The 16,145-nt window shown below is 39.0% G+C and overlaps 2 non-coding genes across 2 annotated transcripts; one reads left to right on the plus strand and one right to left on the minus strand.

The window, feature by feature from the left end:
* The first annotated feature begins 8,511 nt into the window (after positions 1-8,511).
* On the plus strand, positions 8,512-8,618 carry LOC117127067. Its single transcript, XR_004449825.1, has one exon. It is a non-coding gene; the product is annotated as a small nucleolar RNA R71 (small nucleolar RNA).
* A 3,740-nt stretch (positions 8,619-12,358) lies between these two features.
* LOC117127068 lies at positions 12,359-12,465 on the minus strand. Its single transcript, XR_004449826.1, has one exon. It is a non-coding gene; the product is annotated as a small nucleolar RNA R71 (small nucleolar RNA).
* Positions 12,466-16,145: the final 3,680 nt, after the last annotated feature.

Here is a 16,145-nt window from a genome sequence, read left to right on the forward strand (position 1 = left end):
AATCCTAATCCTAGACCCTAAACCCAAACCGTAAACCGCCCAAACCGTAAACCATAACTCTATAGCGTCTAGGTTTAGAATTTGGGTTTGAGATTTATGGTTTGGATTTAAGGTCTAGGATTTAAGTTGAGGGTATATGATTTGGGTTTAAGATTTACGGTTTGGATTTATGGTCTAAGATTTGGGTTTAGGATATACAGTTTAGGTTTAGGGTTTAAGATTTGGATTTAGGATATATGGTTTGAATTTAGGATATAGAGTTTGGGTTTATGATTCAGGGTCTATGGTTGAAGATTTAAGATTTAAGGTTTAGTCGGTGGTGTTAGCATCGCTAAAATTAACGTCATTAGTTTTCAACTATTTTTCAAAAATTTAATATTTTTATTTAATAATATGCCTAGCACTTTTGATTGGTCCAAGAAAATGAAGTAAATTCAAAGATTCACCATACGAAGTAAACCTAAGTAAACCTAAGTTTTGTTCTCTGGTTTCATATATTTTGACATGTCAACCAGCCAAGTTTGGTAGCGCCTTTGTCTTGAGTAAACAATGTCACCTGTCTTCTGATATTTAATAAAGTCTTTTGTCTATCTCAAGATGTGTCGAAACAGTAGCCATGTTTCTTCCTGAAATGTGACTGCAAGTTTTCATTTGAGCTTATATGATAATAATACATGGTTAATGTTTTTTGGAACGTATATATTGATCTCTAATGTATTTCATTTGTAAGCTAAAGTATTTGAAATAGATTCCAAAACCATTTTATGTGCAACCTGCGGTCTTTGAAGCCTAGTTCACATACTTACATGTGATCATATAATCAAGTATCCACATAATTCATGTACAGGTGTACTTCTTGTGTTCTAAGAATATGACAATTGTCTCAACCATTTCGATCAGAGGAATTCTTGGCATTTTGTCTCCCCAGGTCGTTTGGATGATTCTTAATACATTTCAGAAGAATCTCTATTATTTTACAAAGTTCCATGTAATTTCTGAAGCAATTAAAATTGTGGTTTATTAACAAAATGAATAAAAATATACGTGGGCAGAGAAGAAAACAGTTAAGTTTTCATTTATTTTCAGTTTTGTATAAAGTTTATAAGTATTTTAATCAAGTGTTTTTTTTCCCAACCACACTTAATTCATTAAACGAAAATCACTACACGAAAGTTAATCAGTTACAAAGTTCAACCCATCAAACCCTATATCTTATAGAAAAAAAAAACATAAAACCACAATTTCAACAGATCAAAACCAATGCAGCATGAACATTATGGGAATATGCAACTTAGATATGTTGTTCACTGTATGTATATGTTGGTGTGCTTGGGTCTGATCATGATGCATAGGTTCTTTCATTAGTTGAAAAAAGTGATACTATTTTTTCTGCATCCACTTAGATAAATACTATCTTGTTGATTCGAAATATGCTCTACGTCGTGGTAGCACCATATAGATAATCTTGTACCATAAGCACCACCCATCAAGTACAAAGAAAAGTTTAATCATATTCACTCTTCGATTTGATGTGTTATTGAAAGAACTTCTGGAGTGTGGAAAGAAAAATAGAAAATAATGCAAGATCGAGTAAAATATAACATTCAAACGACAAGAAAACTTGTGGCAACAATAATGAAACTGCATAACTTTGTACGAAAATCAAGTATACCAGATCCTGATTTTGAAACAAATTGGGAGCAAGGTGGCAGACATCAAACAACATTAGATGAGAAGATTGGAGACCATGAAGATGTTCAATGGTTGTTCTCGACAATATGGAAGGCTTGTGAGATGAGATTGCAATGAATTTTTGGAATTCTCGTAAAAAAAATTAATATTATTTAGATAGTGGTTTTTCTTTAATTTATTTTTTAGATGGTTTTTATTTTATTTTGGATAAATTTTATAAATTGTTATTTTTAATAACATAAAAGTTTCTTACAGCTTCAACACATTTTATCCAATCCTGGTTTGTTTTTAAAGTACATCCAATAATTTGTAGCTACAATTATCATAACTACAACTAAAATTTTGGCAAAAATAGAACTAATGTTCTATAAAATCCGCTAAATTTATTGCTAAAATATCGGCTGTAGAATTACAACTAATACACTTACAACACAAATTCAGCTAAATTTTTACAGTAACAACCCAACCAACTACTCCCAAAAATAGAAACAGTGTTCTATAAAATATGTTAAGTGCTTCTTTAGACAGCAATAAAGCTTAGAAATATGTAGACATTTCTTAAAAAAAAACAAATCTGTAGACAGCATCAATTATTTAGTAAATTATATGGTTTTTAATTGAGTGAATGTAGACAATTTTATAAAAACCTAAATTTTTATAAGACATATGCTATATTATTAAATGACAAACTTAATTATTTTGTACTTTTATATGTTTTTAGTTATAAATACATTTATAAATACTAATTAATTTCAGAAATATATATGCTGCCAAAATAATCATATATTGTTCTTTAAATTGAATGTGATTTGAAAACTATCTTCACTCTGAGATTTAATGTGATTAATAGTTTATTGTAATTCATACTAATTTATTAAACTATTTAAAATTCAACTTTAGCCTTTGGAAACCATTGTATATTATCATATTTACTTTATTATATACTTAGTATATATATACATACTATTTTGTTGTGTTATAAAGCAATGTATCAATTAAATTTACAAATGATCGTGTAAAATTTTATAGATGGCCTCATTTAAACAACTAAATTTACATTCGCACTATTTAAATATTTGGATTACCACGCATTAAACATTTAGTAATTTTTGAAACAATGGACACCTCCATTTTGTAATTTTTTACAACTTACTTAAGATACTAAACTTTTGTTATACAATATTTTGAATGTTAAAAGAACGTATAGATGAAAATTTTGAATGTTAAGAGAATATATAGATGAAAATGGTAATAACATAATGTATAACTTAAACAGGCAAATTATATTTTTGAAAACAGAATTTTAAATCTAAGATCTTCAACCACCTAAATTTTAAAGTTTTCTATTATAGAAGAAAAAATAGAGATATGTTTTTGTTTCATTGTGTTATTCTATAATAAAAAAATACTATATTATTTTCTACAAGTAAAGAATGTTATATTCGTCGCTACAAAAAAAAATATAGCATTCTTTTTTTTAGAAGAAAATATAGCATTCATCTATTGTAGAGTGATATCTTGCATATTTACATTGTTTTATCCATTCATCCATGAGCATTTTTATCATATAGATTAGGATTTAGCCATGTCTAGGTTGCATTTTGCATTCATTGTCCTTATTAGGTGCTGGAGTGTGCCATGGAGTGATTTGAGATGTTTGGGAGCATTATGATCCAAAAGGGGGTGAAAGATGAGCATGGATGGAGCCTTTAGAGAAATATTCTGTTGCTAAGATTTTGTGGAGACACAGAAAATTGAGTTAGCTTTCTAATGGAAGTGGTTTCAAGTCATTTGGAGATGTAATGAAGGAGTTATGATCAATTTACTAGAGGCATATCCATCCTGGTCGAGTATCGCAGAGTGACCTTCCAGAGCGACACCATAAGGTAGCTCCCAACCCAGAGCGACCTTCCAGAGCTACACCCCTACGTCACTCGCCTTTTAATCATTTTGGAGGCCAAAACATAGGCCTGGAGGGACCTTCCAGAGCGACACCATAAGGTAGCTCCCAACCCAGAGCTACGTCTCGGAGCTACACCACGAAGTCCTGATGTTAGGAGTTTTCAAGGCTCCTAAGACAAATGTTGTAGTATAAAAGATTGTCGAACCAGTTCTGAGGGATATCAAAGCACTGAGAATGCAAGTACTCACTTAATCTAAGTGCAACCAATGATTTAGATGGGTTTTAAACTACTACTAAACTAGAATGCAATAACAGAATGATACTTTCTTAACTAAGGGAAAAGAGAACTCATGGGCATAGGGATTAGACCTTGAGTGATCAAGTATCGAATTAAGGATGGCAAATGATCAATCAAACTATCAACCTTAAGCCTAGACACAATTCTAAGCAAGCTCTATGTCTAGATGAATGCTCATTTGCTAACATATCTCAAACATCAAATGTCTTTGGTTGAATAATATGAAAGCAATCATTAATAACAAGTCTATTAGCTATCTTAGCATCTTTAACAACAAATGTCTTTGGCAAAGTATACTAAAAGCCTAGGAGAGTTGTCTCGGGCATTTCATCGAACACCTTTCGGGTGAGAAATGCCTAAGGATCAACTTTTGAGTGGCCAACTCAGAAGATGCATTATGATTACTCTACTAGCAAGGAAATATGAATGATCTACACTAAAACATCCTAGCTCTAACCTAATCACCCTTAATCTCCCTAACCCATGAATTCAAAAGATGATTACTCACTAATCTCCATGATTCCTCTTAAACCCATATTGGATTTCAGATTAATCATGTAGAGAAACACAGGAAATAGATAAGAACACAGAATTCTCAATAATAAACTGATCAATTCATTCAAAAAGATCCCTTTCCAAAGGTTTTTGGTGGTTTTTCTAAGAACAAAGATGATGTGCCTCCTGGTGGCTTACAGAGTAATAAAACATAGGTTTAGAAAATAAAAACGTGCATAATGAAATGACCAAAATGCCCTTGAGAAATCACAAGTTCGAGCAGAAACAAAACACGGAGCGACCTCAGCCCGTCGCTCCGACAAGTCGCTCCAGGCTTCGGGAGCGACCTCGCTGTGTCGCTGCGAGAGGTCGCTCCGGGCTCGTTCTCGCGTCTCCGGGTGATGAAAACGCGAGCGACTTCTCCCTGTCGCTCTGGTATGGTCGCTCTGAGCTTCGGGAGCGACTTCAGCACGTCGCTCTGGAAGGTCGCTCCGAGGTGTAAATGTGTGTCTCCAGACGTGAAAACGCGAGCGACCTTGTGCAGTCGCTCTGGATGAGTCGCTCCGGGATGTGGTGCACAGCGACCTCATGCCGTCGCTCCGAGAGGTCGCTCCGGCTGTGCTCGTCCAAAGATCACTCTTTTCACCTCTTTTGAGCTCCAAATAACCTTATGTGGTACTCCAGTACCTAATAGAGACTCATGTATGCAAAATGCAACCTAAACATGTCTGAATCCTAATCTATATGATGAAAATGCTCATGGATGAATGGATAAAACAATGCAAATATGCAAGATATCAACTCCCCCAAACTTGTTCTTTTACTTGTCCACAAGTGAACTTTCTAGAACTCATAGGGAGAGAGGTTGAAGGAGGGAGCACATAGCCAAAAGAAACACAACTAGCACACTCTCTTATTACACTCTAGCTTCTCTAGGCCTATCTTAACTCTTTTTGTTCTTACACTCATCATCAAGCATCCACACATTCAAATCAACCAACTCTCACATTCATTAAGCACAAAACATCAGGTGAATTCTTGCAAATGGTCAGTTGGTCCAAGTCATTTGGTTGGGTAAGGGAAGGCTTTTATTCAAGTGATTCAAGAGGTTCAAAACATATGATCTTTAAGGTGGTTTACTCTCAAAACAAGTAGCCTTGACATTGCACATAATATATCTAAGAAAGGGACCAACTCATGCATACAATGCTCAATCTCCATTGTTCTACCCTTTTCCCAAACATATCATTACACAATCATTCCCAAATGTCAAACCCAACTCACATCTCTCACCAAAAGATCTTAAGAACTTTAACTCTTTCTTTTTGAAATCTACAAGGGATTTTTCTACAACCTCAAAACATTTCTTAGCTCCTAACAACTTTGCTAGCCCCCTTTTCTTTCTTTTTTTTTTTTTTTCGATTTTTTTTTTTTTTTTTATATATATTTTTTTTTTTTTTTAGGTTGGGGGCCAAGACTTTTCAAAACTAGAGCTAGAGGTTCTCTACTTATCCCAGAAAATCAATTCACTTAAGCACAAAGAGTCTATCCTTTTTATTTTTCATTTCTCCCAAATCATGATCACAACACTCACCCTCCCACCTATAGCTAGACAAAAGAGTGTCCAATCTAGCAAAAATGAAGATCAAGCATTGTCGTTCCCGATACTCTCAACATTATGCGCATGTAAGACTTTCCGAAGAAGGCCTCACTCATCAAACAATGAAAGCTTAAAAGGAAGGAAAGGTTTTGGGAGTGGTCTACCACTAGAGTTTGTCAAAAAGATTGGCATAAAAGATGTGACAACTCCAGTGTGTATAGCCATGACTCAGTACACAAGGGACCATGAGCAAGAAGCATTAAGTTCGTTCAGTTCAAATAAGGTTGTAGTTGGCTTCAAAGACTGAGTTTCAGCAATCAACAAGTTTCAGGAAGAGTTTTCAAGGCTCGAAACATACAAGTCTTTTTGAGAGGTGCAAAAGCTACTCAGGTGCAACGTAGTGTTCTTTACAAGGCATTTAAAATCATTGCTCCCAATGCATGTGAATGCAACCTATATGCTCTAGACTCTCCTAGAAATGCAAATGATGCAAACTAAATGATTGATTTTTTTTTTTTTTTTTTTTTTATCTATGCAAATAGGTATGCCATGCATGACTCAATGAAACAACATCAAAGCAAACATGATCAAATACTTGGTACCTCCCCCAAACTTGAGTGACACAGTCTCTGTGTCGTCAAGTAGAGAGAGAGATACCGAAAAGAAGACTAATATGCAGAAATGAAATGGTATATACAAGGGAGTGTGGTGGGTTACCTTCTATAGGGAATGAGTAGAGGGAGATGCTCCCTCCTCGTCGTCCTCAGGTGGTAACTCTTCAAGGTGCTCATCAGCAGGGGTGTCCATCTCTTCAATGTAGAAGGCTTGCCCGAACACAGTTGGTTTCCTCATTTTCCTCTTGATGTCAAAGTGGAGGATGTTCTCTTTACCCAAATGGAGATCAATCGTGCCTTCCTTCACATTAACAATAGCTCCTGCTGTAGCTAAGAATGGCCTTCCTAGAATCAATGGGTCTTGAGCCTCCTCACCCATCTCAAGCACCACAAAATCTGTAGGGATCTCATACCGTCCAATCTTCACAGGGAGGTCCTCTAAGATGCCCACAGGATACTTCACTGAACGATCAGCTAACACCAGAGAGAGTCTACACTTCTTGTACTGAGTGAATCCAAGCTTCTTTGCAACAGACAAAGGCATCAAGCTGACACTAGCTCCCAAATCGCAGAGACTTTTCTCAAATACCATAGGTCCAAGAGCACAAGGTAGTGTGAAGCTTCCTGGATCCTCTAATTTCTCTGGAACATCAAGCCTCTGGATGATGGCATTGCACTCATGGGTAAGAGTCATCATGCTTTCCATCTCCTTCTTCTTTGCAGCTACAACATCTTTCAGGAAATTGTTGTATTGAGGAATCAACATGAAAGCATCGATGATGGGCATTGCAACCTGAGCTTCACTCATTTGCTTCTCAAACAGAGCCTTGTACTTCTCTAGCAGCTGCTTCTTGAATCTACCAGGGAATGGAAGTTTGGGTTCATAGGGAGGAGGAACAAAAGAACTTTCACTTGCTCGAGTTACAACTTCACCATCTTTTACTGTCTTCTTCTCTTCCCAACCTTTCCTTTACCTTTGGCTTCCACTATCTTCTCCAAGATCTCGTCATTGATCTTCTCATCAACAATCACCACTTCATCATCTATGTTGATGGCAACCCCCTCACCTAGTTTCTCAGCATCCTTGGTGAGGGTTCTAGGAGGCAACTGTTTACCACTCCTAAGGGTGATAGCTTTGGCCTCCTTGGGGTTTTGGTCAGACTTTCCAGGTAGAGATCCTTGCTGGCGATTCTGGTGAGTGTTCATGGAAGCAAACTGATTCTCTAAATTCCTGACTGTAGAAGCAAGGTGTGAGAATTTGTTGTTGAGCTCATTGTAGCTCCCATCAATCTTGGAATGAAGGTTCTTCAACTCATAACCAACTTGCTTCTCACTTCTAGTCTGAGACTCCAAGATTTGCTTCAGTAAGGTATCAGTGCTGCTCTCTTGAGGAGCAGAGGAACCAGACGAGGGGTTTTGCTGAGGCTGATAGCTGCTTTGCTGGTTGTTTCTTGGCGGATAGCTACTCTGCTGGTTGTTGGAATAGGACTTCTGTTGGTAGTTGTTGTACTGAAAGTTGGGTTCTTTCTTGTACCAGCTACCATTGTTGTTGATGAAACACAGCTCTTCCTGACCTTCCAAACCCTCAACTTCATGGACAATAGCTGGTGTCTCTTGGCTTGGGTTACCGACAAAGTGCAGCTGCTCTTGGGTAGCTTTATCAGCAAGGAGGATGTTTATCTTATCCTGTAGAGCTTTCAACTCCTTCCTCGTTTGCTTATCCTCAGTTCTACTGCTTCTGTCGTGGTCTCCACTGTAGACTGCATCGCTCTTAACCATGTTGTCAACCAGCTCCTCTGCATCCTCCTCAGTTCTCCCCAAGAAGAACCCATTACTAGCTGTATCCAGTCTGGCTCTGTACTTAGGGAGAGCACCACGGTAGAATGTGCTCAGCAAGCTCTCCTTAGAGAAACCATGGTGTGGGCATTGAGCTTGATAGCCCTTGAATCTCTCCCAGGCTTCACTGAAACCTTCCAAGCCCTTCTGTTGAAAGCTCGAGATCTCGTTTCTCAGCTTAGCAGTTCTTGAAGTAGAGAAGAACTTCTCCAAGAATGCTTTCTTGCAGTCATCCCAAGTGGTAATGGAGTCGCTGGGTAGAGACTTCTCCCACTGACGTGCTTTATCCCCCAAAGAGAAAGGGAATAGCTTGAGCTTTAAGGCATCTTCGGACACACCATTGGTTTTTGACAACCCACAGTAGCTGTCGAACCTGTCCAAGTGATCAAATGGATCCTCTAGAGCCAAGCCATGATACTTGTTGTTCTCGATCACATTGAGGAGTCCTGATTTGATCTCAAAGTTGTTGGCTGCTACAGCTGGTGCTCGGATTCCCAATCTATGACCATGAATGTTGGGGCGGTCATAAGTGCCAATAGGTCGCGCTGCTCGCTGTTGGTTTTGAGGTATGTCTCCCATATCAGTATCCAATCTCTGCAAGTGAGCCTGTTGCTCTTCTTCTCTTCTCTTTCTAGCACACTCTCTCTCTAAAGCTCTGATATCTGCAGCTCTTGGAACTAGGTTTGATGGACCCCTGCTCCTCAAGTGCATACACCTGTAGATTAAAGGGAGGTGAAGAAGAATCAGTAACAAAAGAAAATAAAAATGACTTAGTCTCAAGCAAGTGACTAAATCTCAATGTTTAAATCTACTCAGAATTTGGCAACGGCGCCAATTTGATGTTAGGAGTTTTCAAGGCTCCTAAGACAAATGTTGTAGTATAAAAGATTGTCGAACCAGTTCTGAGGGATATCAAAGCACTGAGAATGCAAGTACTCACTTAATCTAAGTGCAACCAATGATTTAGATGGGTTTTAAACTACTACTAAACTAGAATGCAATAACAGAATGATACTTTCTTAACTAAGGGAAAAGAGAACTCATGGGCATAGGGATTAGACCTTGGGTGATCAAGTATCGAATTAAGGATGGCAAATGATCAATCAAACTATCAACCTTAAGCCTAGACACAATTCTAAGCAAGCTCTATGTCTAGATGAATGCTCATTTGCTAACATATCTCAAACATCAAATGTCTTTGGTTGAATAATATGAAAGCAATCATTAATAACAAGTCTATTAGCTATCTTAGCATCTTTAACAACAAATGTCTTTGGCAAAGTATACTAAAAGCCTAGGAGAGTTGTCTCGGGCATTTCATCGAACACCTTTCGGGTGAGAAATGCCTAAGGATCAACTTTTGAGTGGCCAACTCAGAAGATGCATTATGATTACTCTACTAGCAAGGAAATATGAATGATCTACACTAAAACATCCTAGCTCTAACCTAATCACCCTTAATCTCCCTAACCCATGAATTCAAAAGATGATTACTCACTAATCTCCATGATTCCTCTTAAACCCATATTGGATTTCAGATTAGTCATGTAGAGAAACACAGGAAATAGATAAGAACACAGAATTCTCAATAATAAACTGATCAATTCATTCAAAAGATCCCTTTCCAAAGGTTTTTGGTGGTTTTTCTAAGAACAAAGATGATGTGCCTCCTGGTGGCTTACAGAGTAATAAAACATAGGTTTAGAAAATAAAAACGTGCATAATGAAATGACCAAAATGCCCTTGAGAAATCACAAGTTCGAGCAGAAACAAAACACGGAGCGACCTCAGCCCGTCGCTCCGACAAGTCGCTCCAGGCTTCGGGAGCGACCTCGCTGTGTCGCTGCGAGAGGTCGCTCCGGGCTCGTTCTCGCGTCTCCGGGTGATGAAAACGCGAGCGACTTCTCCCTGTCGCTCTGGTATGGTCGCTCTGAGCTTCGGGAGCGACTTCAGCACGTCGCTCTGGAAGGTCGCTCCGAGGTGTAAATGTGTGTCTCCAGACGTGAAAACGCGAGCGACCTTGTGCAGTCGCTCTGGATGAGTCGCTCCGGGATGTGGTGCACAGCGACCTCATGCCGTCGCTCCGAGAGGTCGCTCCGGCTGTGCTCGTCCAAAGATCACTCTTTTCACCTCTTTTGAGCTCCAAATAACCTTATGTGGTACTCCAGTACCTAATAGAGACTCATGTATGCAAAATGCAACCTAAACATGTCTGAATCCTAATCTATATGATGAAAATGCTCATGGATGAATGGATAAAACAATGCAAATATGCAAGATATCAAGTCCCTTCGCGTGTTTTGCTTGGACGAAACTTATGATTTTTCAGGGACCTTTTGGTCATTTGTTTTGATGTTTTACACTTTCTATACCTAAGTTAAGTACTTTGTAAGCCATTGGAGGAAGATAATCTCTTTTCTAGAGAAGAACTAGTAAAAAACCTCTTTTGATTCAGATTTCATTGCTTTCATCTTGTGTTCTTGTTGATTTCTTTTCTATTTCTCTACATGGTTAATCTAAAATCTAATATGGGTTTAAGAGGAATCATGGAGATTAGTGAGTAATCACCTTTTGAATTCATGGGTTAGGGAGATTAAGGGTGATTAGGTTAGAGCTAGGATGTTTTAGTGTAGATCATTCATATTTCCTTGCTAGTAGAGTAATCATAATGCATCTTCTGAGTTGGCCACTCAAAAGTTGATCCTTAGGCATTTCTCACCCGAAAGGTGTTCGATGAAATGCCCGAGACAACTCTCCTAGGCTTTTAGTATACTTTGCCAAAGACATTTGTTGTTAAAGATGCTAAGATAGCTAATAGACTTGTTATTAATGATTGCTTTCATATTATTCAACCAAAGACATTTGATGTTTGAGATATGTTAGCAAATGAGCATTCATCTAGACATAGAGCTTGCTTAGAATTGTGTCTAGGCTTAAGGTTGATAGTTTGATTGATCTTTTGCCATCTTTAGTTCGATACTTGATCACCCAAGGTCTAATCCCTATGCCCATGAGTTCTCTTTTCCCTTAGTTAAGAAAGTATCATTCTGTTATTGCTTTTTAGTTTTAGTCATAGCTTAAAACCCATCTAAATCATTGGTTGCACTTAGATTAAGTGAGTACTTGCATTCTCAGTGCTTTGATATCCCTCAGAACTGGTTCGACAATCTTCTATACTACAACATTTGTTTTAGGAGCCTTGAAAACTCCTAACATCAAATTGGCGCCGTTGCCAAATTCTGAGTAGATTTAAACATTGAGATTTAGTCACTTGCTTGAGACTAAGTCATTTTTATTTTCTTTTGTTACTGATTCTCTTTCTTCACCTCCCTTTAATCTACAGGTGTATGAACTTGAGGAGCAGGGGTCCATCAAACCTAGTTCCAAGAGCAGCAGACATCAGAGCTTTAGAGAGAGAGTGTGCTAGAAAAAGAAGAGAAGAAGAACATCAGGCTCAATTGCAGAGACTGAACACTGACATGGGAGACGTTCATCAAGAAGATGCAGGCGTCAATGGCGCTAACAACAATGGTCCACCTAACCAACAGCGAGCAGCTCGCCCCATTGGCACTTACGACCGTCCCAACATTCATGGTCATAGATTGGGAATCCGAGCACCAGCTGTAGCAGCCAACAACTTTGAGATCAAATCAGGACTCCTCAACGTGATTGAGAACAACAAGTATCATGGCTTGGCTCTAGAGGATCCATTTGATCACTTGGACAGGTTCGACAGCTACTGTGGGCTGTCAAAAACCAATGGTGTGTCCGAAGATGCCTTAAAGCTCAAGCTATTCCCTTTCTCTTTGGGGGATAAGGCACGTCAGTGGGAGAAGTCTCTACCCAGCGACTCCATTACCACTTGGGATGACTGCAAGAAAGCATTCTTGGAGAAGTTCTTCTCTACTTCAAGAACTGCTAAGCTGAGAAACGAGATCTCCAGCTTTCAACAGGAGGGCTTGGAAGGTTTCAGTGAAGCCTGGGAGAGATTCAAGGGCTATCAAGCTCAATGCCCACACCATGGTTTCTCTAAGGAGAGCTTGCTGAGCACATTCTACCGTGGTGCTCTCCCTAAGTACAGAGCCAGACTGGATACAGCTAGTAATGGGTTCTTCTTGGGGAGAACTGAGGAGGATGCAGAGGAGCTGGTTGACAACATGGTTAAGAGTGATGCAGTCTACAGTGGAGACCACGACAGAAGCAGTAGAACTGAGGATAAGCAAACGAGGAAGGAGTTGAAAGCTCTACAGGATAAGATAGACATCCTCCTTGCTGATAAAGCTACCCAAGAGCAGCTGCACTTTGTTGGCAACCCAAACCAAGAGACACCAGCTGTTGTCCATGAAGTTGAGGGTTTGGAAGGTCAGGAAGAGCTGTGTTTCATCAACAACAATGGTAGCTGGTACAAGAAAGAACCCAACTTTCAGTACAACAACTACCAACAGAAGTCCTATTCCAACAACCAGCAGAGTGGTTATCAGCCTCGGAACAATCAGCAAGGCAGCTATCAGCCTCAGCAAAATCCCTCGTCTGGTTCCTCTGCTCCTCAAGAGAGCAGCACTGATACCTTACTGAAACAAATCTTGGAGTCTCAGACTAGAAGTGAGAAGCATGTTGGTTATGAGTTGAAGAACCTTCATACCAAGATTGATGGGAGCTACAATGAGCTCAACAACAAATTCTCACATCTTGCTTCTACAGTCAGGAATTTAGAGAATCAGTTTGCTTCCATGAACACTCACCAGAATCGCCAGCAAGGATCTCTACCTGGAAAGTCTGACCAAAACCCCAAGGAGGCCAAAGCTATCACCCTTAGGAGTGGTAAACAGTTGCCTCCTAGAACCCTCACCAAGGATGCTGAAAAACTAGGTGAGGGGGTTGCCATCAACATAGATGATGAAGTGGTGATTGTTGATGAGAAGATCAATGACGAGATCTTGGAGAAGATAGTGGAAGCCTAAGGTAAAGGAAAGGTTGGGGAAGAGAAGAAGACAGTAAAAGATGGTGAAGTTGTAACTCCAGCAAGTGAAAGTTCTTTTGTTCCTCCTCCCTATGAACCCAAACTTCCATTCCCTGGTAGATTCAAGAAGCAGCTGCTAGAGAAGTACAAGGCTCTGTTTGAGAAGCAAATGAGTGAAGCTCAGGTTGCAATGCCCATCATCGATGCTTTCATGTTGATTCCTCAATACAACAATTTCCTGAAAGATGTTGTAGCTGCAAAGAAGAAGGAGATGGACGGCATGATGACTCTTACCCATGAGTGCAATGCCATCATCCAGAGGCTTGATGTTCCAGAGAAATTAGAGGATCCAGGAAGCTTCACACTACCTTGTGCTCTTGGACCTATGGTATTTGAGAAAAGTCTCTGCGATTTGGGAGCTAGTGTCAGCTTGATGCCTTTGTCTGTTGCAAAGAAGCTTGGATTCACTCAGTACAAGAAGTGTAGACTCTCTTTGGTGTTAGCTGATCGTTCAGTGAAGTACCCTGTGGGCATCTTAGAGGACCTCCCTGTGAAGATTGGAAGGTATGAGATACCTACAGATTTTGTGGTGCTTGAGATGGGTGAGGAGGCTCAAGACCCATTGATTCTAGGAAGGCCATTCTTAGCTACAGCAGGAGCTATTGTTAATGTGAAGGAAGGCACGATTGATCTCCATTTGGGTAAAGAGAACATCCTCCACTTTGACATTAAGGAGAAAATGAGGAAACCAACTGTGTTCGGGCAAGCCTTCTACATTGAAGAGATGGCCACTCCTGCTGATGAGAATCTTGAAGAGTTACCACCTGAGGACGACGAGGAGGGAGCATCTCCCTCTACTCATTCCCTATAGAAGGTAAACCACCACACTCCCTTGTATATACCATTTCATTTTTTGCATATTAGTCTTCTTTTCGGTATCTCTCTCTACTTGACAACACAGAGACTGTGTAACTCAAGTTTGGGGGAGGTACCAAGTATTTGATCATGTTTGCTTTGATGTTGTTTCATTGAGTCATGCATTGCATACCTATTTGCATATTAAAAAAAAAAAAAAAAAAAACAATCATTTAGTTTGCATCATTTGCATTTCTAGGAGAGTCTAGAGCATATAGGTTGCATTCACTTGCATTGGGAGCAATGATTTTAAATGCCTTGTAAAGAACACTACGTTGCACCTGAGTAGCTTTTGCACCTCTCAAAAAGACTTGTATGTTTCGAGCCTTGAAAACTCTTCCTGAAACTTGTTGATTGATGAAACTCAGTCTTTGAAGCCAACTACAATCTTATTTGAACTGAACGAACTTAATGTTTCTTGCTCATGGTCCCTTGTGTACTGAGTCATGGCTATACACACTTGAGTTGTCACATCTTTTATGCCGATCTTTTTTGACAAACTCTAGTGGTAGACCACTCCCAAAACCTTTTCCTCCTTTTAAGCTTTCATTGTTTGATGAGTGAGGCCTTTTTCGGAAAGTCTTACATGTGCATAATGTTGAGAGTATCGGGAACGACAATGCTTGATCTTCATTCTTGCTAGATTGGGCACTCTATTGTATAGCTATAGGTGGGGGGTGAGTGTTGTGATTATGATTTGGGAGGAATGAAAAGGAAAAGAATAGACTCTTTGTGCTTAAGTAAATTGTTTTATTGGGATAAGTAGAGAAGCCTCTAGCTCAAGTTTTGAAAAGTCTTGGCCCCCAGCCTAAAAAAAAAAAATAAATAAAAATAAAAAATAAAGGAAAAAGAAAAACGAAAAAAAAAAAAAGAAAAGAAAAGGGGGCTAGCAAAGTTGTTAAGAGCTAAGAAATGTTTTGAGGTTGTGAAAAATCCCTTGTAGATTTCAAAGAGAAAGAGTTGATGTTCTTAGGATCTTTTGGTGAGAGATGTGAGTTGGGTTTGACATTGGGAAATGATTGTGTAGTTGTTTGTTTGGGAAAAAGGTAGAACAATGGAGATTGAGCATTGTATGCATGAGTTGATCCCTTTCTTAGATATATTATGTGCAATGTCAAGGCTACTTGTTTCGAGAGTAAACCACCTTAAAGATCATATGTTTTGAACCTCTTGAATCACTTGAATAAAAGCCTTCCCTTACCCAACCAAATGACTTGGACCAACTGACCATTTGCAAGAATTCACCTGATGTTTTGTGCTTAATGAATGTGAGAGTTGGTTGATTTGAATGTGTGGATGCTTGATGATGAGTGTAAGAACAAAAAGAGTTAAGATAGGCCTAGAGAAGCTAGAGTGTAATAAGAGAGTGTGCTAGTTGTGTTTCTTTTGGCTATGTGCTCCCACCTTCAACCTCTCTCCCTATGAGTTCTAGAAAGTTCACTTGTGGACAAGTAAAAGAACAAGTTTGGGGGAGTTGATATCTTGCATATTTACATTGTTTTATCCATTCATCCATGAGCATTTTTATCATATAGATTAGGATTTAGCCATGTCTAGGTTGCATTTTGCATTCATTGTCCTTATTAGGTGCTGGAGTGTGCCATGGAGTGATTTGAGATGTTTGGGAGCATTATGATCCAAAAGGGGGTGAAAGATGAGCATAGATGGAGCCTTTAGAGAAATCTTCTGTTGCTAAGATTTTGTGGAGACACAGAAAATTGAGTTAGCTTTCTAATGGAAGTGGTTTCAAGTCATTTGGAGATGTAATGAAGGAGTTATGATCAATTTACTAGAGGCATATCCATCCTGGTCGAGTATCGCAGAGTGACCTT

This window comes from Brassica rapa, chromosome A07 (genome assembly GCF_000309985.2).
Source record: "Brassica rapa cultivar Chiifu-401-42 chromosome A07, CAAS_Brap_v3.01, whole genome shotgun sequence".
Lineage (NCBI taxonomy): Eukaryota > Viridiplantae > Streptophyta > Magnoliopsida > Brassicales > Brassicaceae > Brassica > Brassica rapa.